Consider the following 23,572-nt stretch of genomic DNA (forward strand, 5'->3'; position numbering starts at 1 on the left):
CATCAGTTTTAGGAAATATGTCAAAATAAGACTCCATCTTAGAAGTCCATTCCTCTAATTCTGATGGTGAAGATGACTGGCCATTGAATTTGGATAAAACAATTTTATCCTTGAATTCTCTATCATGGAAAGGTTGCTGTCCCAAAACTGGCTGATCGGAATTTCTAAGTACAGAACCCCCAAAATGAGATTGAAATCTTCCAACAGGTGGCTGAGAATTACCCTGTAATCTTCCTGTTGGTAAAGCACCCCTAGAATGCTGAGTATGCAGTCCAAAAGCTTGAGTATTGGCGCCGTTCAAACTGCCCAAATAGTCATCATGCCTTTGTGAAGCTTCTCCCACTTCATATTGACTATTGGGTATGCCTCTTCTTCCTATTATCCCATCCCCATAACCATTTTGGTTGGATGGCTGAAGTGGAACTGAGGGGTCACTATTTGAACAAGCCTTCTCATTTGCTTCTTTTGATCCCTTTTGTGACTGCATGAGTTGAGAAAATTGTGCCATAAGTTGGGCATTAGATTCTACCAACTTATCAATGGAAGCCTTGGTTTGGGTAGTTGATTCCATCAACTTATCAAGCGTAGACTTCGTTTGTCCATGAGATAAAACCATATGCTCCATTACTGACAAAATAGCTTCATGACGTTCCTTATGTCTTAGTTCATGGGCACACAAAGCGTCATTGAGAATACTAATCTCTCCTTGTTGAGGCTCTTCAGGGTTCTCTTGAAGTGTGCTTTCCATCATAGAATCCCTGATTTGCTGTGCATAATCCTCCTGGACCTTATTTTTGCCTTTATGCCCTGCCATACTAGTGCAGTCCTGCAGTACCCCCTGTCAGTAAAACGGCTATAACTTTGGCTAGAAAACTCCGATTGCAAAACTTTTTTGTGCGAATCGAAGCTTACAATGCCCTCTTCGAGATGAGCTATAGCACGCTATAACAGGTTTAGGACAGAAAATTCTGTAACTGACTTTCAGAGTCTGAACTGTCCAGTCCTGCACCCTGTTTAGACCTGTAAGTGCCCTGTTTTGACCCTGTAATGCAAGAAAGTAACCTCCAAAGGCTACCAAACCCTGCAAAGGGGTATATAGGACCTGTGGGTACCCTGTAGTACCTGCACCTGTACTTCAGTATCAAAGGGTGTACCTGTATCCACCTGTAAATACCCTGTGGGTGACCTGAAAATGCCCTGTTTTACCCTGTTTTACTCCAATAGGTACTTGAGTCGTTGGAAAGTCTTCAATCTTCAATTCTCCACTCGCTGTACCTGTGTGAGGGATAAAACGGCAGGACGGGCTCCCTACACGGGCTCCGAATCACCGGGAGGTGGGCAAAGTTCCCCCCGGGTCGGTTGGTTGCACCCCTTCGGGATCTTCGATAGTGAGGGAGGGTCACCTCTCTTTTGTCCCACTATCTCCCCCGGCATCCACCTTTTTCCTCGGTGGGAATATCAACATGGCAGAGGCTAGTGTACTAAGCAATCAGCATGATATGCATTTGGAAAATATTCATTCAGCCTTTCATGAGATGCAATTGATTGAGATAAAAGAACTTGAGATGGAAGAAGGGTTTTACCTATGCAATTCAGTGACTCACTGATTGCTAGTACTTACCCTTTACAATTTTCCAATTTAGGCAAAAGAGAATCAACCAATCAATTGGATTAGAGTAAGCAAAAGAATCAATGAATGTATTCAGTCCATAGGATTCAAATGTTATGCTGAAATCTCAGATTGAGGCCCTTCATTCACTGATTGAAGCTAATATGCATTAGACAAGCATTGCATTCATGAATAGATGAATTCAAGCAAAGGTTGGCTGAGAATTTGATGAAAATGTTCAATTCTTTAATCTCTCAGTCAAATGGCTTAAGCTCAGCAGTTGGATTAATGAGAGAGATTAAAAATTGAAGAGAAATACCTTGACATGGCTGAAAATAACTTGCCAAATGCTTGATAGGGCTCCCGGTTGTCCAATGTTAGCAAAATAATCCAAGAAGCTTGCTTATCTGATGGTAGAGACCAATCTTGAGGCTTCAAATGCTTGAAATTGAAGCATTAAACCCGTTTCCCCCAAATTTTTGCTCCATTGAAGCTCTTGATCTTCAATCTTAAGCCATCCCGTGCTTAATCCTTGCAATTTGTTGAAGAATCCTTGCTGAAATGATTCCACGGGCCAAAAGGATGAAGAATCTTCAAGAAATTGTCAAGAAATAGAAGCTTGGGCTGAAGCTTTCATGGCTGCCCATGGACTGTTCATGTAAAGTTCAAGAGATGCTGAAGAATCATGAATGGAGCTGAATCCTTTCCCTTTTACTGATGATTAAACTTGCCAAGGGATCAGGAAGAGTGCCAAGGCTGAGGGAGAGCAAGGTTGGAGCAGGGCAGGGCTGGAATCAGCCCGAAAATTGCGCCGCAATTTTCGGGGCTGTTTCTGGCCTGTATGCTGCTCAATCTTGAGCAACCTTATGCTCAATCTGAAGCTCTTGAAGTCAGGGATCTATTCCAGGTAGATTTTGGTCAAGAAGATCTGAGGTGAGAGAGATATGAGTAGATCTTGGGGCTGAACCTCCATGGAACCTGCAGGAATTTCCAGGAAAGGGGAAAGAGAAACCCCTCTTTTCAAAGTAACCACAGTTTGTTCTCAAACTAAGCCCGGTTAACCATTCTTTACCCTAGTTACCTCCATTTTTGCATAAAATTTGATGACGTCCAGCCATTTAAGCCTTTACCCGCCATATCTGACCTTGGATAACTCCAGATGTAGTCATTGCTAACTGTAGTTGTCCTGCAGCACTCCACTAGTCACTGTCTTGTACCATTTTTGTCTGAAAGTGGTTTTGAAATAGGAAAATAGGAGTGAAAATGGAAGAAAATAATGGATCAAAGACTGAAGCTCTGATACCACTTGTCAGAGAGAGAACTAGGGAGAGAGAAAGAGGAGAGAGAAAGACTGCAGAGGAGAGAGAAAGACTGCAGGAAGAGAGAGAAATAGAGTAACGAGGAGAGAGAAAGACTAGAATTGGAGAGAGAAAGACAGGAAAGATGAAGAAGCCATGGAAGCTTGGAGCAAGAAGGGAGAGAAAGATTGTAATTGTATTGATATGTCAAAAAGATGTGAAAAATTACAACTTCTCTCCTTATATACCAGTGTCAGTGTGACATGGCATATTATTAACATTCTAAGTATTCCCAGCTTCTTACAAAGACACTTGCTTAGACATCTTTGAGATCACTCGTTCTTTTTCTCCCTGTTCAAAGTGCTCTCTACTGCCTGCAAACTGTGATCGCGACGCGCACGATTTTGCCAATCTCTCTCTTTTCTTTCTCATTTTATAAAATCTGTAAAACTAACTAGAACATCACTTGCCTTTTTTTAAATGGCATTCAGTTCTAGAAATCTCCATATCTTTTTAGGATAATATCTAAAATATCTAAAATATGCTAGTTTTTTGCCCAAAAGTCTAATATTTTTGGACTATCTATACTATACACATTAATAGTAGTGATTAATATGGCTCATAACTCTCGTTCACATTGTAACTTTCGTGAAGAGTGGCTACGGTTCTTGTCAATTCGTGAAAAATGTCAAATTACGACTCTCTGTTTTTAAAAAATATATATTTTTAGTTAAATAAATTTTTTAAGTTATTAACATTAGTTAGTCTTTAGTTAGTAATCTTACTAACTTATTAGTTGACTAACTAACTTTAGAACTAACCAACTAACTTTTAATTGCATGAAAATTTTACATCCTCCTCCCCTTAAAAAAATTATGGGGTAAGACTTATCATGCATTCATTGCGACACTCTGACCACTCATAAGCATGCAATCTTTTAAAATAATAACTTATTGTATTTGATATATCCGATTCTGGCCAACTAACTTAAGTTAGGGCTATCATTGCTTGATTGGAGAAAGCGGTTCCTGAAGTAGAGAAATAATCATTCATCGACTCAATCCATATATTCACCTCTGCTACGATGTCTATCCCTTCTTCATCAAACTCAGGTGCCTTAATTTGCTTGAGAAGGAATTTCTTCTCTTTCATGTCAGCATTTGTGGGTGCAAAAGGTTTTTGGCAATCAAGCCATACGTTGGGCTCACGGCAGTCTCCAGCTCCGTCCCAGACTCTGCAAGGGGTGTCTAGAGGTCCATTGATCCCAAGCAATCTAGGAGTGAGACACAATTTCCATGGATGGTCTTTTCACCACTCGATCTTCGACCTATGAATCGAGCAATGCTCTCTCGAGTTGAAATGCGGCATGACCTTGGAGATGATCCACCCACATAAAATATCCTTAATTAATCTAATTAAGAATCATGCACAATCAAGGTAATCAGCCCAATATCACCTTGGAGTAATCATCCAAACTACAATCCAACAATTATGAATTTACCATCAATCAAAAAGCACTTGGAGTAATCATCCAAACTACAATCCAACAATCAGTTGAATGTACAAGCATTTAGGGAGTTGTTTGATCAACGAACAAAAACCAATTGTATTTTTCCCAAACAATACAAGAATAGACATGATAACAATTCCATCACATATTTGCTTTCCCCCTTGGGATCAAAAAGTATCATATGCAAAATTTACTTAACACTTGTATGTATAATTTTTAATATCATTCTTTTTATGATTGTGCCATGCATAACCCATGATCGATTCTTCCTTGTAATTGCTCTATCAACGAATAAGCCATATGCAACTAGGTGCAATTAACTTCCCTTGATACATGCACTTTGCAAGCTCCATCTTTCAAATATGTGAGATGAAATTTATTCTTTTTTATGACCCATACTTGTGTATCATAGTATGGGGCCTAACGTATCTCATACGAGAATTAAAGCAAGCATCTATTAATTTGGAAATACATAACTTACGATCGATACCACAGTTGGATTGACAGTGATGCCTTCGCCCGAAGCTTTGTTGCTATTGTAGGATTGCCATCCGCACGTGACATTCTTTGCTTGGGAGCCATCGTCCGCAAGTAGATTCGAGAGATAAGGAAGGAGGAATGGATTTTGAGATGGAAGAGTGTAAGAGAATATGGCTCAGTCGAAGACTGCAACATCGAGAGAATTGAGCTAACTCTCTCCCTTGCAACCTCTCAGGGTAACTCCTTTTTGCTTCTCTCTCTCTCTCTCTCTCTCTCTCTCTCTCTCGCAATCTCGCAATCTCTTGGAGGAGTATCATTTTACCTCTCTCTCGCAACCTCTTAGGGTCTCCTTATGCTTTGTTGTGCCTCCCCATGCCTCATATTTATAGTGAATTAAAGAACATGGCCTATGGCTGAGAAAAAAGCTATTGGTGGAGGGAATCTTGGAAAAATCAGCGATCTGCTGCTCAAAACATAAATCTGATGGTTCCATTGGCTCCAAAAGGGGGTAAAACCCCAAGACACTTTTTTAGACATATTTTAGATCACTCCTTTTTCTCCCTATTTGAAGTGTTGTCTACTACTTGTAAACTGCGATCACGGCGTGCGCAATTTTGCTAATCTCTCTCTCTTTTTTTTTTATAAAATCTCCAAAACTAACTAAAATATCACTTGTCTTTTTTTAAAAATGGCATCCAGTTCTAAAAATCTCTATATTTTTTAAGGATAATATTTAAAATATATTAGTTTTTAACCAAAAAATTTAATATTTTTGGACCATCCATACTATACACATTAATACTAGTGATTAATATGGCTCATAACTCTCGTTCACATTGTAACTTTCGTGAAGGGTGGCTACGGTCCTTGTCAATCCAAGAAAAATGTTGAATTATGACTATCAATTTTTTTAATATATATATTTTAATCAAATAAAAATCATTAGTTATTAACATTAGTTAGTTTTTACTTTAGTTAGCCTTTAGTTAGTAATCTTACTAACTTATTAGTTTACTAACTAACTTTTGAACTAACCAACTAACTTTTAATTGCATGAAAATATTACAACCATCTTCTTGTACATTGTGGAATCCTCTAGTATCTCACCCACATTAGAACTTAATTTCACATTTTGATCAAATGGCACTAAGATTGGCTTATGATTCATCCATACCATATTTGATCAACATATCTAAGATGTACTACCTTTGAGAGCCATATCCCATTAGATGCTATAATTACATCAATACCGAGAAAGTGCTATATATCTCCCAAATCTTTCATGTCAAAATTTTTCTTGAGAAGACTCTTCACATACTCCACCTCTTGCACATTATCATCCCTAATAATCAAATCATCCACATACAATGTAATCATAACAATGTACCTACACTATGGCACCCATAAAGTACATGGCTTGCATTTCCAAAATGAAAATCAATAAACATAAGATACTATCCTATCTTGTCATGCCATACTCTCGATGCTTGTTTCATACCAGACAAGGATTTGCATAAAATACACACATAATTGGGGTAAACCATGCCCTCATAATTGTATGGCTACTCCATGTGTACTTCTTCTTGCAGATCGATACACTATATACATCTATTTGGTGTAAAACCTAACCTTTTGCTATAGCTACTATGATGGCAGCTCTTATAGTTGCCATTTTTGCCATTGATACAAATGACTTCTCATAATCAATCCCATAAGTATATGCATAACCCTGGCAACCATTATTCCTTTATACCTACCCCACCCCGCGTCACCCCCCATGACATGGCACACCCCGATTCCACCCCACCTCACCCCCCCACGACGCGGCGCATCCCCCCCGCATCCCACCTCGAAAAACCCCGCTCCATCCACACCACCCCACCACGCCTCCAAAAACCCCGCTCGACCCACCCCACCCTGCGTCACCCCCCACGACACTACTCACACTTCCATATGCATTATATTTTAATTTGTAAATCCACCTGTAGCCTATATCTTTCTTTCCCTTAGACAACGATACAAAATTCTAGGTTTGATTTATATCAAATGCAACCATTTTTTTCATCCATGGCTTTCTCCCAATGCACATGATCAATAGCTTCCTCAAATTAAGTAGCCTCAATTGATTGTATAACCTTTTTCATATATGCATAATGATGAGTAACATAACCATCATATGTCAACCTATTTATGGGATACCTTACTCTTATTGATGTATGTACTTGTGGAGCACTCTGTGATCTTATTACATCAGTCTTGGTTTTCCTTATACCCAGTTTACAAACAAATGGAATACAAAACTCCTTGTCCATACTTTGATTTGAGCCATCAGACTCGCCATCTACATGTAAATAGGCTTCAAAAATATCCAGCACACCAAGTGAATCAACCACCTTTTCTTTTTCCTTGTGTAATACATTTTTTACACTTGTAGGAGTGAATCCATAGCAGGGAAGAAAAGATTACTTTCAAGACATTAAAGGGACCTTAGTTGAGGCTCATGGAAAGGCATGAAAACCTAGATTATAGTTAGCCAAAGCTAGCCTAAAAATTAAGGGTCTAAGAATAGGACTACCCATCTATCTGATCAAAGTAAATAAGGTAGGACCACCCATGGACACTTAAGAGCCTTCATAGCTTAGTGAATATACCAATATATTTCCTAAAGATTGAATAGAGCTGCCTCCTAGTTATGACGTTGATCATGAGATTAAATTAACCTTACAAGCACAACCGGGTGCAAAATACCCCACAAGATATCTATTCTCGAAGCCATAGAACTAAAGGAACAACAGAAACAACTATTAAAACAAGGATTCATCTAAGCTAGCAACCCACCATGGGATGCCCTTGTACATTTCCCAAAAAAAGAAAGATGGAACCTTAAGGCTTTGCATTGATTATGGAGAATTGAATAGGTAACCATCAAGAATAAATATCCCATCCCACGAATTTGTGAGTTACTTGATAGATTACAAGGGGTAAAAATATTCTCAAAAATTAATTCAATATATACTATCAAATCCAAATAAAAGATGAGGATATCCCAAAGATTATCTTCAACAACTTTTTTCAACAGATTAGTACATGAAAATTTTAAACCTTACCTCAACGAATTGGTACTTATATTCTTTGATAATATCTTGGCTTTCCAAAGAAGAAGAAGAAGACCATCTACATACACAACCTCCCAATTGTCTTTGAGACTTTAAGGATGACAAAGCTCTATGCAAAACAAAGTCAATGCATCTTCTATTAAAAAATATGAAATACTTAGGCTTCATTGTCTCAAATGAAGGTATTGAGAGGTATGACAAGGCATCAAAACCAAAGCAAAAAATAAAGCATTTTTTATAAAAATGAAGAGGTGCCGAAGTCTTAAAAGCAAAAATGGGTGGCCTAGAATGTGTTGCAAGTGTTTGTCCATCAATCGGAGCTCATTAGACAACCATTTAAAGAGGCACAACTTTAGCATTACAAAGTAGCCACTTGATCCAAAGGCTAAAAATAGCATCTAAGAGGCCAAGTCTATAGTAAACAATGCCAAGAATGTGGCTATATAGGCATTTACACTCGAATATGAGTTCATTTGGGCCTTTGATTTTAGTAGAACCACTTTGTTGGCAATGCAAATGCATGAGATGTGAATTAGCTATTTGGTAATAACTTGATTAAGAAGATTTAAAATCCTTAAAACTCATAAAAACTCAATGATTGGGGGGTGCAGTTTTTTGGCACACCTCCTCAATCCCAAGAAAAATCACTTTTTATGCTATTGATCATTCATGGAACTAAATTTTTTCACTCTTCATTGCCACAGAAATAGCTGAAAACGATGCATTCTATCAAAATATCAATTTTTAGTATTTCTCTCTTCTCTCTTCTCTCTCTCTCTCTCTCTCTCTCTCTCTCTCTCTCTCTCTCTCTCTCTCTCTCTCTCTCTCTCTCTCTCTCTCTCTCTCTCTCTCGCCATAATGGCCATTCATATGAGCTCAAAGGGAGAGGGAAAAGGGGTGTTGAAATGTGATATGATGTAAGAAATGGAGCAAGGGAGCATAAAAGTGATTGTTTACTATTGTGTGGAGCATCAACGGATTATTTAATCAATCTTGAAACAACTAAAATTAAAGCAATTTCATGGAATATTGTACAATAAGTCTCGTTTTATTTGAAAATGGCAAAGAATGAATGGTATATGTGCATAGAAAGTATTCTTGCTAAGAAAAAATCAAAAATATATATTCTAAGTGCTTGATCAATATGGTTTCTATAATAATAATTGGTTTTTAAAAGGTGTTCATATGTAAAAAAGTACAAAAATGGGGTTTTGAGGGAAAATTGAATGATTAGACGGATCCTAATATTGTGGAATAATAAATATATATTTATGTAATATCTGCATGGGTTTCACGGCATGGAGATTGCTTTAGTGTGGTTTCATATTGTGTATTAAGATACATTCCTATATGGTTTTTCTCATTTTACTATATAACTAAGAATATGACAATGCTTGCAAAACAAGGGGTGACGAGAAGGGAAAATTGAGATTAAATGTGCTTATTTTGTGATCTTTTTCATATGCACATAGTTCTATTTTTAGAGTAAGAAAGATAGTAGCACGAGTTCACACGATGTTATCTTCTAACATAAAAATACATGATTGTGCACATGAAACACAATGCTGTTTTTTCATTGTGCACTTTAGAACATTCCATCTTGTATGGAAAGAGTACAAAATCATGGTATCAAATTAAACTGCAATTGCTGGGAAATACCCATTGATCCACATGGAGTGGAAGAGGATCCCTAGCGATAACATGTTTATTCTTAGGGAAAAGATTATGTGAGGTTATGAAAATTTTTCTCAAATGATAAATATCAAGAGAGGAGTATGTTACAATGTTTTATATGTTTTGAATAATGCATTTTAAGGCCAATCCCTAGGGTATAGAAGAGCCATACGGACCATAGTAGTTGGTTGGGGGTGGCCCTTTATGTATGTGATTCGAGGTGAGATAATCACCTATGTGTGAAAAACTCATTTGCTTGGAGTTTAGAGGGTAATTGGTTACACTACAATCCAAAATTGCATCTATAAATGCATTAGTTAGAAAAGTTATTTATGGTACCTAGACACTTGTTGATGCCAAGAGGCATATTCCATGGTGGATTCCGTAGCATTTTATTACCGGGGCTCATACATAAAGTGGATTCTTTGTGTGAAAAGTTGTTGGGGACGCCTATCCTTTTTGGGCGTTTTGTTAATTTTATGTGTACGTGGGTGATTCCATAGCGGGTGATTCTGTAAAATACATATTTAAATTAATAAACGTTTATGAGTTTAGAGTACGCACTCGTAATAAATTAAGGTTAGGATTGATTTCTAACCAATTTATTTTTATAGCTGAAGACTGCTAGGTATTCACTTATGTCGGTTTAATTGTATTATTTTTCTTGCAATTGTGAATGCTTTAGTTGATGTGTAGAGCAAGCAACGGTGGCATTGGAAAGCATTGGAGGATAGCATGTATTCAAATTATCATCAATTTTTGATGGGTGCGTATCTTAGGCATGGCGCCTATATTTTGACGCGCTTATTTATTAAAGTGCTTGATATTTATTTATTATTTTTGTATGCGCATGGGCGCACGATTTAAATAATTGTATTGGACATTGTATTTGGGTACCGCCTGACTTCTTGGGCGGCCAATAGCTTTAATTCTTTAGTGGCACAAAAGCTAACACAAAAGCTAAAGCGTGCTATTTTGTAAATTGGGCTATTTCTTGAGCTTGAAGATGAATAATATATAAAATACATGCTTTGTGGAGCGCTCACACAAGGCATGGGGGAAGATTGCACCCAATTGGTCTCTTTGTTCATGTCGTGCAAGCTTTCTTCATTGGTTTTTGTGTAAAAAATAGAGTTCTTTTGTTCTTGGGGACCTTTTGACGCTCACTAGGCATGCATATGGCGTCCGATCTGTGCACCACTTGTGGCCCTGAGGCCATGTGGAATCATTTGGTGTATTTTAGGAGCCCAACTAGAGCCATCAAAGCTAGTGCCCATTTTTGGTCCTGATAGGTGATGCATTTTTCAAGAGTCTTTACTCAATTCTTAAGTATATGGCTCTTTTCTTAGAAGTGGAGAGAGAACTTTTAAGGCAACAAAATGATCGTAGGCTAGAGATCTCTCAAATTCAACAAGAGTAATGTGAAGAACAATTGAGAAAATGTGCAAAAATCTGTCATAAATACTCCTTGGACCGTAATACTCCAATATCTCTTAAAGTTAGGGGCATTACAATCCCTTTTAGTAAGAGTAGTCCCAATACATACAAAGATGGTCACTTACCCTTAACACATAAACTTAGGCAGTCAACTCCTTCTTGGACTAGCCAAAGTGGTGTGGATCAATACCACCATCTAGTGGTGCCATTATCAACATCATAATTGTCTCTCCTAAGCCTATTTCTATATTCATAGGGATGGCACAACCACCCTTAATACCTTCTCAAGCAGTACAAATCAAGTTGCCACGGGGGATCTATTGGCTTTAGGGTATCCATTGCCTATCTTTATTGGAAGTCCAAATGAAGATGTAGAGTTTCATATCAAAGAATTTCAAAAACTTATGTTTAAATGTCAAATTGATGGAGAAAGCACATCATTTGATGTTCTTTAGCATGACTTTGAAAGGAAATGCAACCCATTGGTACTATTGACTTGCAATATATTGCCACTATATGCAAGTATTTTACACTACATTTCATAGAGAGTTCTCTCCTTAAAAGGGGAGCCAATATTGGCTACATGCCCTAAATGGGACTTGATAGGAATTCAATGAGAGTGTAAAGGTGTATGCTTAGAAGCTACATGAAGTATTTCAGTGTTTAGATAATATTATCCAATTACCTCCTACTACTTAGTCATGATTCTTCTTAAGAGGGTTGGATTTCACAATCCAACTACACTTGAGTAACATGGCACTAAATGATTTAGATACACCTATAATAGTAGGAGATGGAGCCAAGTCAAGAATTTAAGCTAACTATGTGACAAGAGAGCAAGCTCCCTCAATGACTAGGATGGTGCCAAATGTGATACTAGCAGGATATAACTCAATACCACCACCACCCAATAATATCATGGGTCAAAGTCAAGGGACTTTAAATCGATGGTTACCTCAATTACCCCCATACTTGGAGGTCAAATGTTGCCCAACCAAGACCCACAATGTCTATGAGCAACAGACAAGGTCCCATGGTAAACCAAGGATCTATGCAATTATCAACTCCTTTATAGATCGTAAAACCTAGTGTGGAGGTGGCTCTGGATATCGCTTGTTATGTGTAACATGACTACCCTCGAATTGCCCGACACATCTTAGCAGCCCATTGAGAGATCAATCTAGAAGACGCCGCTCGGCACTCCCAAGGAATGACATGAGGTTTGCCAACTAGGGTCTCTCGAGTCTTCCTCACAATGGAACTTATCCGGCCATTTCAACTAGGATCGACCTGAAGTCCAGGTTCCTAGCAATCGAGTCTTCCTAACAGCCTTCTAGTGTCAATCGACAGCCGCTCCACTTTGCGTAGATACAACTGGATCCAATTAGACTCATACCGCACTTAGTTCACAAAGAGAATGGGAAATGAGAGGGAGGCATCGCTCGACCTCTCTGCCCATAGGGCATAGTCCCATTTCGGTCTCCTAAAACAGTATGAATCAAGTTTTTAACTTACAAGTTCTAAGGTCCTTGTCTATCTAACGTTCGCATCAAATAAATTCCATTGAGGAAAGCTCTTGGCTAACCGAGACCACCTTGCTGTAGGATGGACTCGACGGTCACATCCACCATGCTTCCCTCGGGGGTTGTTTTAGTTATCTAATTACCTACCATATTATGTTTGACACATAAAAGCAGTTTCCTTAATTAACCCATTAATCACAGGTTCCTTTACATAATTTAGGGCACAGACACTAAGACAAGATAAAACAAGATCAAACACTTTCTTAACTTATCTTTAGATTAATGTTTGTCTCCTGCCCATATAGGAGAATTAAGTATCCCTTTCTGCCTCCACAGAAAAATCCTTCCATCTCCCGGCAATAAAAACCCGAAGGCTTATCCTACCAAGATTCTGCCTTATAACTAGTAGTATCAAGGCCTCAAGATCCCATCTTGAGTCACGTAGAACACTTCTTAAGGTCCGGAGGCATTGGGATTTACGGCCAGAGCCCCCTGGCACCCAAGCGTCCTCCTACACCAAGTAGTTTCCACAGAGAGACCTCTCGCGGCAGGTTCGGTCCACATTCCTGATGCGGATTCATAACCCCTTTGGTTAGGGTTTGGTGGTTCGCGAGGGTAGCTAGCACCATCCTTCCTTAATTATCCCTTTAGGAAATCTTCCACAGTTGAAGCAACCAGCCCAATAACATTTACTAGGAAAAACATCCCTCTTGTTCCCATGGCAATTTATCCTTACAATTCCCGCCATGAAAATATAATCACTTGGATATTCATCCAAAACCACAACCAATCCTTAAGTATCCTTTTGGAAACAATCAAGCTGAAACAACCAGCCTAACATCCTTTAACTAGAAAAACATCCTTTCCTAATCCAGTAAGTAACCACTCTGTCTAAAACCTATTAAGGTAACCCCTAATCAAGATGATAAGGACAAGCAAATCCTTAGCCCTAATATACAAGATGGTCCTCTTAAGGGCAAATAAAATCTAAATAAGGAGCCAACAAAGAAGAAAGTGAAGGCCAAGAAAGAGGCACCTAAACCTATGAGGAGACCAAGAGAGCAGATGGTTTGGTGGGAGAAGAGGGCTATTTCTAACTTTTAGGAATTTGATCTAGCAAGTTTCCTTTGTGATATCAAGCTTGATGTTAACCTCTTGCAGATAATTAAATTATCCCTAGAGTGTATACTAAGTTTAAGAAGATCCTTCGCACTTGATATATTCTCAAACCCTTGGGTATAGCCCATAGTGGTGATGATTGGTTTGAGCATGGTGAGAAATATTGCCTAGGGGTGCTAGCTTATCTTGATGGTATATTGTGGACCATGTCATTGTGGATACAATATCATTCGTATGTATTATGAGCTCGGAAGAATTGACGGAGAGGCTAGGAGAGATCCAAAAAGATGCCTCCACAATTCTAAGGATATATGATGATAGTTTAAGAGAGTCGGAATGTTATATTACTAAAGTCCATGTCATCATTGCTAAGAATGAATGTATCCTCGACTTTAGAGTCATTAGGTTTGTAGGGTGGCCACACTACCAAGTGCTATAATTAGAAAGGCCGTGGAACTTCCAATCAGATTGTTAAGTCAATATACCAATTGATTATATGAACTTTGGCAGAGGTGCTAGACGAGTTATAATTGATGCTTATCCAAAATCACTCAAAGTGAGAGAGCACCCATATCCTCAATAGAATTGGAAGCACTAGAGGGGCCTTTTGGTAGTGAGACTTCATCCAAATGATGAATTAAGAGAGGTGTCTACTATGGAAGATATTTACCAAGTAATTCTAATAGAGCTTATTGAAGCTCAAGATAGAACCATAGATGTGGATGTGATAGAGATAGACCTTGGTTCATTGAATGATTCTTGTGATTGATCAAATTAGGGCCTATGCTCAGCATGGAAGAAAGGAAGGACTACATGTTCTTAATCTAAGATTTAAGCAATATATTTACCTAGAGTTATGATGAATTGAGAGGTATTATCCCCAATTTAGCAGTGCATACCAGTCTTGTAAAAGAGGAAAGTCAAATTATCTTGTAAAAAGTGAGTCGCATCCCTTTTGAGTTAAGGGATAGGCTATTTGAAGAGTTACAAAAATTATTAAGACTGGCTTGATATCTCTCATGCAACACACGGAGTGGTATTCACCACTGGTTCTTAGAAAGAAGAATAATAATCAAATCTGGCTTTGCCTTGATTTTAGAGAGCTCAATAAACAAACAGTTAAGGATTATTATCCATTGTTATTCAAATCTTAAATCAACTAGCAAATAGGAATATATACTTCTCTATAGACTATTTTATCGGCTATAGTGAAATGGCCATTGCAAAGGAAGATGTCAAGTTAAAGATGACATTTGTAATTGTGTTTGGAACCTTGCATATCATGTCATGGCCTTTAGATTATGTAATGCATCAAGTTCTTGGCAATGCACAACTGACAAAATCTTTGGTGATATTTGACCAGAAGACCTAAAATTTTTCATTGATGATCTAAGGGAAGTTACCACTAGTGATAAATAGTTAATTTTGAGGAACTGTTTTGAGCATTGCAAGTAGTTTTTCATTGTTCTAAATTTGAGCAAATGTGCCATTGGAGTGCCCCACTGAATTACTATTCGACCATGTAGTTAGTTTGGTGGGAATTGCAACTACTAATCTAGAAAAGTTTAAAGTCATTGTTGCTACGAGTCTAGTACAAAACTCCAAGGAAGTGCATAGTTTCCTATCTTCAATTGATTATCTCTAACAATTCATTAATGCACTAGCTAAAAGGACATTTCCATTGATAACTTTATTATCCTTTAAGTGTTCATTTGTTTGGAGTGATACATGATGAATATCCTTCAAGGATGTGAAGTAGGAATTGGCCAAAGCACCAGTCTTAAAAGCATCTAAAAGATGTGAGATATTCTATGTGTTTTTTATAGCCACAATGTATAGTATCAACTACTATTGCTTAGCTCAGATATGGGATGAAAAATGGCACCACCCAATTGGATTCACCAATCACAATTTGGGTGTGTCCAAAATTATTTACACATATATGGAAAAATTATGCCTTGGGATAGTCTTTGCTATGATTTGATGGTTTGGAAGTTTTTAAGAGTATTTTTAGTTAGTTTGAGTAGGTTTGAGAAGCTAATGATAGTTTTTAATTGAGTTATGATGTGTTAATTGGTTCTATGGTGAGTCTATTTGGTTCTAATAAGTCTGTTTGGATCTGTTTTCTTTCTATTTGAGAGGTTATGATTGTGAATAAGTTTTTTGAGGAATGATTAAGAGGGTATCGGATGGTTCTAGATGGTTTGAGTTAGTTTTGGTTTGAGCCACATGATTTTTAATATGCCTTTTGTAGACCTTCTGTAGTGTACTGTTGAGATGTTGTATGCCTTTTTTGTTTTGTGTATGCTTTTATAAGTGTTCTAATGGATGGATATTTAGCTTGGGGATGTCTTCTAATCTTAAAAAGAGAAGAATGGAAGCTCTTAATACCTTGAAAAAGAAAAAAAAAAGTAGTTTTTGAAAATTTCAATTGAAGACTGAAGTGGTAGTGACATCGATGAGCTCTCAAGGGACACTATAGTATCACTGGTGTCTCTTCATAACAAGCATACCTCTTGGGAGGTGCATTCACAATCAAGAGAGGATTATTGAGTGTGATTCTTTGGTATCCCTATATACTATTGAGAGAGAGCATATGTGAGAGAGATAGTATATTAGAGATAGCCAATTTGTATGAAGAAACATTGTGTCTACCTAAGAGAGATTGAGAGAAAGGCTATGAAGATTATGGAATAAGAATACTATGTGATGAATTCCATTCAAATTTATTTATTTATTTATTTTATTTTATTTTTAATGGTTTCTATGAAGAATATGTTAAAGATTTGTTGTGATAAATCTGTGGGAGATTCACTATATGATGTTGCATGAAAATTGATTGTTCTTGGTGTTCTTTTTCTTCTTGAGTTGATTGAAGTATGATGAAGATGCTTGTTGTTATGACAAGATAGATTTTATTCTAGTAGTTTTCTTATTTTCTCAGTGTTCCTCTTAGGGCTCCATGTTTTTGGTGTACATCATCCGAGGAAAGATGCCATCATCTCAATAACACTAAAAAAAAAGGCTAAAAATGAAAGTAGTGGTACTATGGAAGAGGAAAAAAAGCAATGGAAGATTATAGAATTAGTGATATTATTAAATAATTGGAGATCTTCATTTCTAAAGCCACTTTCTACAAGAAGTGCAATCTTCAATGGCAGAAACATGTCACTATCTTAATGCAGTCTCTATGTAACAAAATGATCTCACCATCTTCTAAAGATATAGAAAATTGTATCATTATGGCCAACTGTAAACTGAAGAGCAAAATAGACAGAATGATTATCAATGAAGATTTTTCATTCATTAAGGGATTTCTAAATATCATCAAATGGTAGATTATGAAAAAGCTTTAGGAGTCATAATCGGTGGAGGTTCATAAGAATAAAAAGGAAAAGAGCTGAGATTTGTTCGTGGATGTACAATAGCAAGATCCATGGAATTCTTGGTGCACAAATAACCTCATTTTTGTTGAATTGGAAACCCAATGGAAGCTATTCGATAGAGTATTTGTTATTACAACATACACCATTGAAACCCTCCAAAGTTGGTACTATCAGGACAATGATACTATGGCAATCCTCAGAAGAATGAATTTTGATACCTTCAAAATTGAATATCTTTTCCTTTATAGTAGAATAAAATCCAAATTTAGAGACATTGAAAAGAAGAAACTATAAGAAATGTTGGCAAGAGATTCTTCTAGAGATTGAAGCACCTTTGATCCCCTTTTGGTGGGCAAAAATTAAACTAGGTGGATCCAACTCCCTGATGAATGACACGATAAAGAGACAAGCACTAGAATAAATCCATAGGTAAGTGAGAAAAGAGAAGAAAAAAATTAAAGTAGAGAACAAGCTAGTAGTAGAAGCTTCCTTTGACACCCTTGTGGCACTCTTCACAATGTCCCTTCCCAATCAAATCAATCGTAGAAATATTGATGACAAGCTAGCAAATGTAGTCTTGCTACCAATCTTTAAGGAAGAATACAGTGAAGACCTTGATCTTCATATAGCTAAGTTCATGGTAGCATATGTAACCAACAATGCCAAAACCCTCGAGCATTGGTTGGCAATATTTTTTGCCACTTTCAAAGGCATGAAGTTTCAGTGGTATGAGAGACAAGTAGTAGAAACTTTTGGTACATGGGACAACCTAAAGGTATCCTTTCTCACCAATTTTAGCTGCAAAGCTTTTGAAGAGAAGATGTAAGAGGAGTTCATGAACTTAAGTCAGTCCTCCAAAGAATGGGTGGAAGTATATTCTCTAAAACGGAATCCATACTGAAGATGGAACCATAACCTAGATAAACGCATCTAGAAATGAGTTTTTCTTAGAGACCTACAACTAGAAGTTCCTAAATTTTTGGAGCTAAGAAGACCAATCAACCTATAAGCTATAGTGGAAGGTGCAAGACTATATGATGAAGTTGAAGCAAGGCTGTCTATGACCTCAAGAAGAGGGGTTCTACCTCCTCCAATGCTAGGAATGGTATATCCATCAAATGCAGTCCTAGGAATCATTCCCTACCCCTACCCTCAGATGTAAACAATGCCACCGTACAGTGCATCGAATCCATAGTGCCATAGAAAATAACACCTCAAATGATGATTCAACCACAATAGCAATGGCCTCAAATAGTTCCTTCAATAAAATCAACAATAATAGTAAAATCCTACTAATTGGAATTAGCAAACCAATAGTCCCAAGACGAGCTTGGAATAGAGAACCCTCTATATCAACCCAACCAATCAATGCAATGATTACAGAGACTGTTCCCTATCCCTACTCTTAGATGCAAATAATGCAACTCTACAGTGCATCGAATCCATAGTGCCATAGAAAATAATGCCTCAAATGATGATTCAACCACAACAACAATGGCCTCAAATATTCTTTCAATGATAAATAAAAAATAATAGTAAAATCCTACCAATCAAAATCAACAAACCAATAGTCCCAAGAGGAGCTCTAAACTAGAGTCTAAACAAAGGACCCTCTACATCAACCCAACCAATCAATGTAATGATTTTAGAGACTCCCCAAAACCCTACTGTGAGTATTCTAGGGGGAGAAATTTTGAAGGACTACTTATCCAATTGAGTTGTAATCATCAAGAAAGAGTTGATGGATATGATTAAAGAACAATTGCAAACACTAAAATTGAATATTACTAGCATATCCAACACTATAGGAGATGGAACTCTTTGTAATGCCACGCTTCTGTAATAAAGCAATTTTCATGTTGCTTTAATTAGAAAATTACCCGAGTTTGGACTGGAGTATAAAAGGCAAGAGGGTGCCAATGTAAATCATCTTTGATCTTTTTGCCATTTCAAGCAATACATGCTTTGAGTTTCCTTCCTTCCACCAACTAAGAGGATGCATGCTCTTAGCTACCAAAATATGGGGTGCATACCATGTCCCATCTTGACATGAGGTGAGTATTCATGTTGCAATTTACATCTATTATTCTCATCCTTCCATGGCAATACTATTTCATGCCTATCTACCTTGGCTATGGCTTCCTTGGAAACATGGTGTATTTCTTGTATTTCTTTGCAAGTATGGTGTAATTCATACATTTCCAGTTATTTGACGTGCTATGAGAACTAGTATATTACATTGGTATCAGAGCCTTGCTTTGATCCAAGGCAAGCTTTAATTCCATCATTTTCATGATTATGATCTAGTTGGGGAGATCATTTTCATGGAAGATCTGGTTATAGACATCATTTATGTGTAACTGGAGTTGAAGACACAGTTACATGGTTTGGTTTCTTCTTGACAGTGACTAGATAGGTTGCACTACTTCAAACTATGGTTATTTTAGTGCTTCTTGACAGAGATATGGGGGCAAGATGGAGGTTTATAACTACTTTGACAGGTCATCATCAAATTTTACTCCATTTTGAAAGCATATGGACCAAAAGAGGATCAGACATGGCTGGAGGACACTTAAACCATGATTACTTTTGAGAAGGAAGGGTTTGCTTCTAGACTTAGCCTTTCTCTTTCCTGTCTCAAGCTCACTTCATACTCCATAGCCAATCTCTTGCTAAAATCTTCCAACCATGACTCTTCCAACCACAATAGACTCCATAACTTGGTTCTTGACCTCTTGAGCAAACTATAGAATAGTGATTTGGCTCTATTAGCTTTCCTATTACTCCCTTTACCATGTTCAGGACAGTAGCGTGAACTGCGCATATTCTCCCTTCTTTTGTTCATTGTCCAAAGCTAAGCATATTGCTTCATCATCCAACAAACTGAGGTAAAGCTCTGTTCCTTTATTCGCTCGAAGTTTCTCCCTTGTGTAACTAGAAGCATGTGCCATGTCACAAAGTAAAGGAAGAGCAAACGCTTTAAGGTAGACCTAGTTTTGATGAAGCACATCATATGTGGAATGATTCCACTTTCAGTAGCCCTCCCTTGCCACCTTTTATTAATTTTACAAAGATTGTAAAGTGCAATCAGAACTTCATTTTGCACTTGTGATACAATAGGTCCTTCACGCCACTCTAGGAATGGAACTAGGTGCTTCTTCGCATCTGCTTGTCACGCTGAAGGTGTTCCAATGTATATGGTTCTATCAAAATCTCCTTAATGCACTCTAGAACCTTTGGAAGGATTGGAGATTCCGATTTGTTAAGCATTTTTTTCGAGATACTCTTTGGAAACATTAGCATTAAGGGTAGAAACCATTTGAGAGACCACCCCTGAAGATGCCACACTGGCAAGCCTTCCATTTAGCACTCCAAAAACTGAGAGAAGACCGGTTGAGAGACCATGCCAGTTGTAGGAACTGCAGCTTCTACTATAGTGGCATATCTTCCAGCAGCTTGAGCCACACTTCTAGATGAAGAAGTTGACACTTTGAAGTCCAACATTGACTGAGCTCTGCTCACCAATAAGGTCCCTTCCATTCTCTAGTTTGACAAGTTGTTGCACAAAATAGATTGCTTGCATTCGTATCTCTTTTGAGCATTATGGACTAGCAAAGTTAATGAAAATTTCCTCAGATTCATCTGGTTTCAAAAGGCCAATCAGTCTGGTAATCTCCATAGATTGGGTCCTCCTTTAGATGAAATCAATGCCATCCTCCTGTTTGCATTTTTAGAGTGGATTCTTGAAGGCATTATGGAAGGGGCAACCATTGCCACTTGAATAAGAGAGATTATTGGACTCTTATACAAATTTTGAAGACTTATGGAGACTATTTCACATTTTTAAGACTAAGCAACATCCTCAACTCAAGCGGCATCCCTGTTGAATCCTTCTTTATCAATTCTTAAATCCAATGGTTCATGGGAGCACTCTTCATGTGAAGAATCTTGATCAAGAAGCTGGACATTATCATTGGAGAGATAAATTTGAAGATTCTTGGACCTTTGCAAGTAGAAAACACATTCCACAAGTCTATGTGAAAGGTTTGAAGCATCCACCAATGCTCTTTTCCTCTTCATCAACCATTCAAGGTACTTCTTGATCATTCTTGGTCTCTGACAGATGATTTTTGATGCCGAGAAGTGCTTAAAAATAGCCAAAAATTACGAATATCAGGGGAAAAATAGACTTCGTCGAAGGCGGTGGTGGCAATCAATACGATTTTAAGCGGCAAGTCCCTAAAGCGCTAGTGCTTATTTTCATGGAAATCAAACGATGGCGGATGGCTGAGCTAGAGTTTTCCTAGATGCAAAATGGCGTTAGGAATCCAACGCAAGTCTCAGATCTCCATTCTGAGGTTGTTTGATTCCCCATTTAATCCCCACAAGGTTCAGGATTGTGAAGAAGCTACTGGATCTGGGAGCCGAGAAAAGCGTGATGGGACCCTGCTTTCTAGATTTTGATGCCACGGAAACACTCGTCTAGACAGATCTTGAATCCGACGTCGTTTGCCCCTCCAAAAGCGAAAAAGCCACTTGCCGAAAGTGTGAAAGCAAAATGCATGAACTAGATAAGTTGATTAAGAGTTTAAAAGCTCTTAACAAAGAGCTTAAAGAGCCAAAATGGTCATGAAATGAAATGATGGGGGGAGAGGGGGGGGGAGGCGTCAGTTTTTTGCGCCCCATTTTCTCCCCTTCGTCATCATTTTTTGATTAGGAGAATGGAGAGGAGTCCTCTTGGGCCTGAGATGCTTCTATCCTTCACACTCCATCGCCATAAACGGATCAAGGAATGATGCACTGAGCAAAGAGATAAAAAACCAGTCTTTCTCTCTCCTCCCTCTCTCTCTTGCATAGAGGCAATTCATGTGCAAGAAATCAAGAAGAAGAGGGGCTAAAGAATGCTTGTCTGGCTGTGATCGGATTGCTTCAAGATGAAGAGGAGGCTGAGAAAAGAGGTTCAGCACTGAAGAATGGTTGTTGGTCAGTCTGTGGGCTGCCCAGAATAATTATTAAAAAACCCGCAACACACAAGACATGCGGTCCAATATTATGAAGAAATTTGCTTGTTTTTGTTTTTTCATGGTCCAAATGTTGTTCATATGTGATGAATTTTTATTTGAACCTTGTTTGCATCATGTTTGAGGGCTGTAACTACAGAAATGCAGAACCCGTAATGATTTAGAGCCGTTATTAATTCTTTAAAACCCGTAAAATGTCATTTTTAATGGAAATTAGTGATTTTTTCAGTTTTTGAGTTGGAGAAAAGGAATGAAAATGGGATAAACTCAAAGGAAATGTTAATTTTTAGTCAAAATAATAAGCCAACACAAATAAATTAGAAAATACCTATTTTCATGAATAATAAATAGAAAAAATAGTGAAAATAGAGGAAATTGGAATTTTCGCGCTTAAAAAATATGGAAAAATAAGATTTATGTGCATGAATATTTGGTGAGGTCAAAGCATGAGGTCAAGCCTCAGTTTGGCCTCCTCCTTTATGTTATAGTATGTGTTTATTGGTTTTTACATACAAAAATGATACAAAACAACCATTTATACCTATGCAATGCAGCAACACCTAAACAGTGAGGGGGGAAATGAAGTTTGTGCAACGATCTAATTGCTGAAAAGATACAAATTTTCATTTTCCTCTTTGTGCATAGCATTTATGGATCGTTCCATAATTAAATATAGGTGACTAGTAGCACGAAAGTTTCGGGGCTAGTCCCTAAAGCAGCGCAACGCGTAATGCTCAGTTAAAATTTATGAAAGGGCTGTTTTCCGCACCTCACATGGCTGGTTTTTTTAATCATAAAATGGTTGTGCACAATCATCATACACCTTGCATCAAGCATGCCACGTAGTATCTCCTAGAATGCATTGCAATTGATTGATAGACTTTGACCAATGCTGAGAGGACAGAAAACCTAAGTCGTAGGTTAGACGGGTGTTTCCATTGGAAAAAGTTTTGTGAGGCAAATCAAAATCTCCTAGAATGTTGAATTATGAAAGAGTGGAGTTTGTTCGAATGTTATATTTGTTAGCGACGCATCTTGGGGCCAATCCTCGAGGTGTAGGAGAGTCGTAGTGGAACCACGGCAATCAGCTGAGAGGTGCTTCCTTATGTGTGTATTACGAGGCATTATGCCTATATATTATGGGATCTCCCTCTGAGAAGAAGGGAAGATGAACGTTGGACTACATATTGAATACAAACACAAAATCATCATAAGCATTTAGTGCAAAGTGTCTTAGATGCTCTTGGCCCATGAGGCCGTGTGGTGGGGTTGTCTGTCATATGCATGAGGTCCAGCTAGTGCCATAGCCAATGCCGGCCCATTTTAGGTCCCATCAGTGTGGTGCGTCTGCTGGGAGCCACCAACAAGTGGTGGTTCTCGAATCTAGGGTTTTTAGGGA

Source organism: Lygodium microphyllum, chromosome 18, assembly GCF_053477565.2.
Source record: "Lygodium microphyllum isolate KBCC chromosome 18, Lygodium_microphyllum_v1.1.10, whole genome shotgun sequence".
Lineage (NCBI taxonomy): Eukaryota > Viridiplantae > Streptophyta > Polypodiopsida > Schizaeales > Lygodiaceae > Lygodium > Lygodium microphyllum.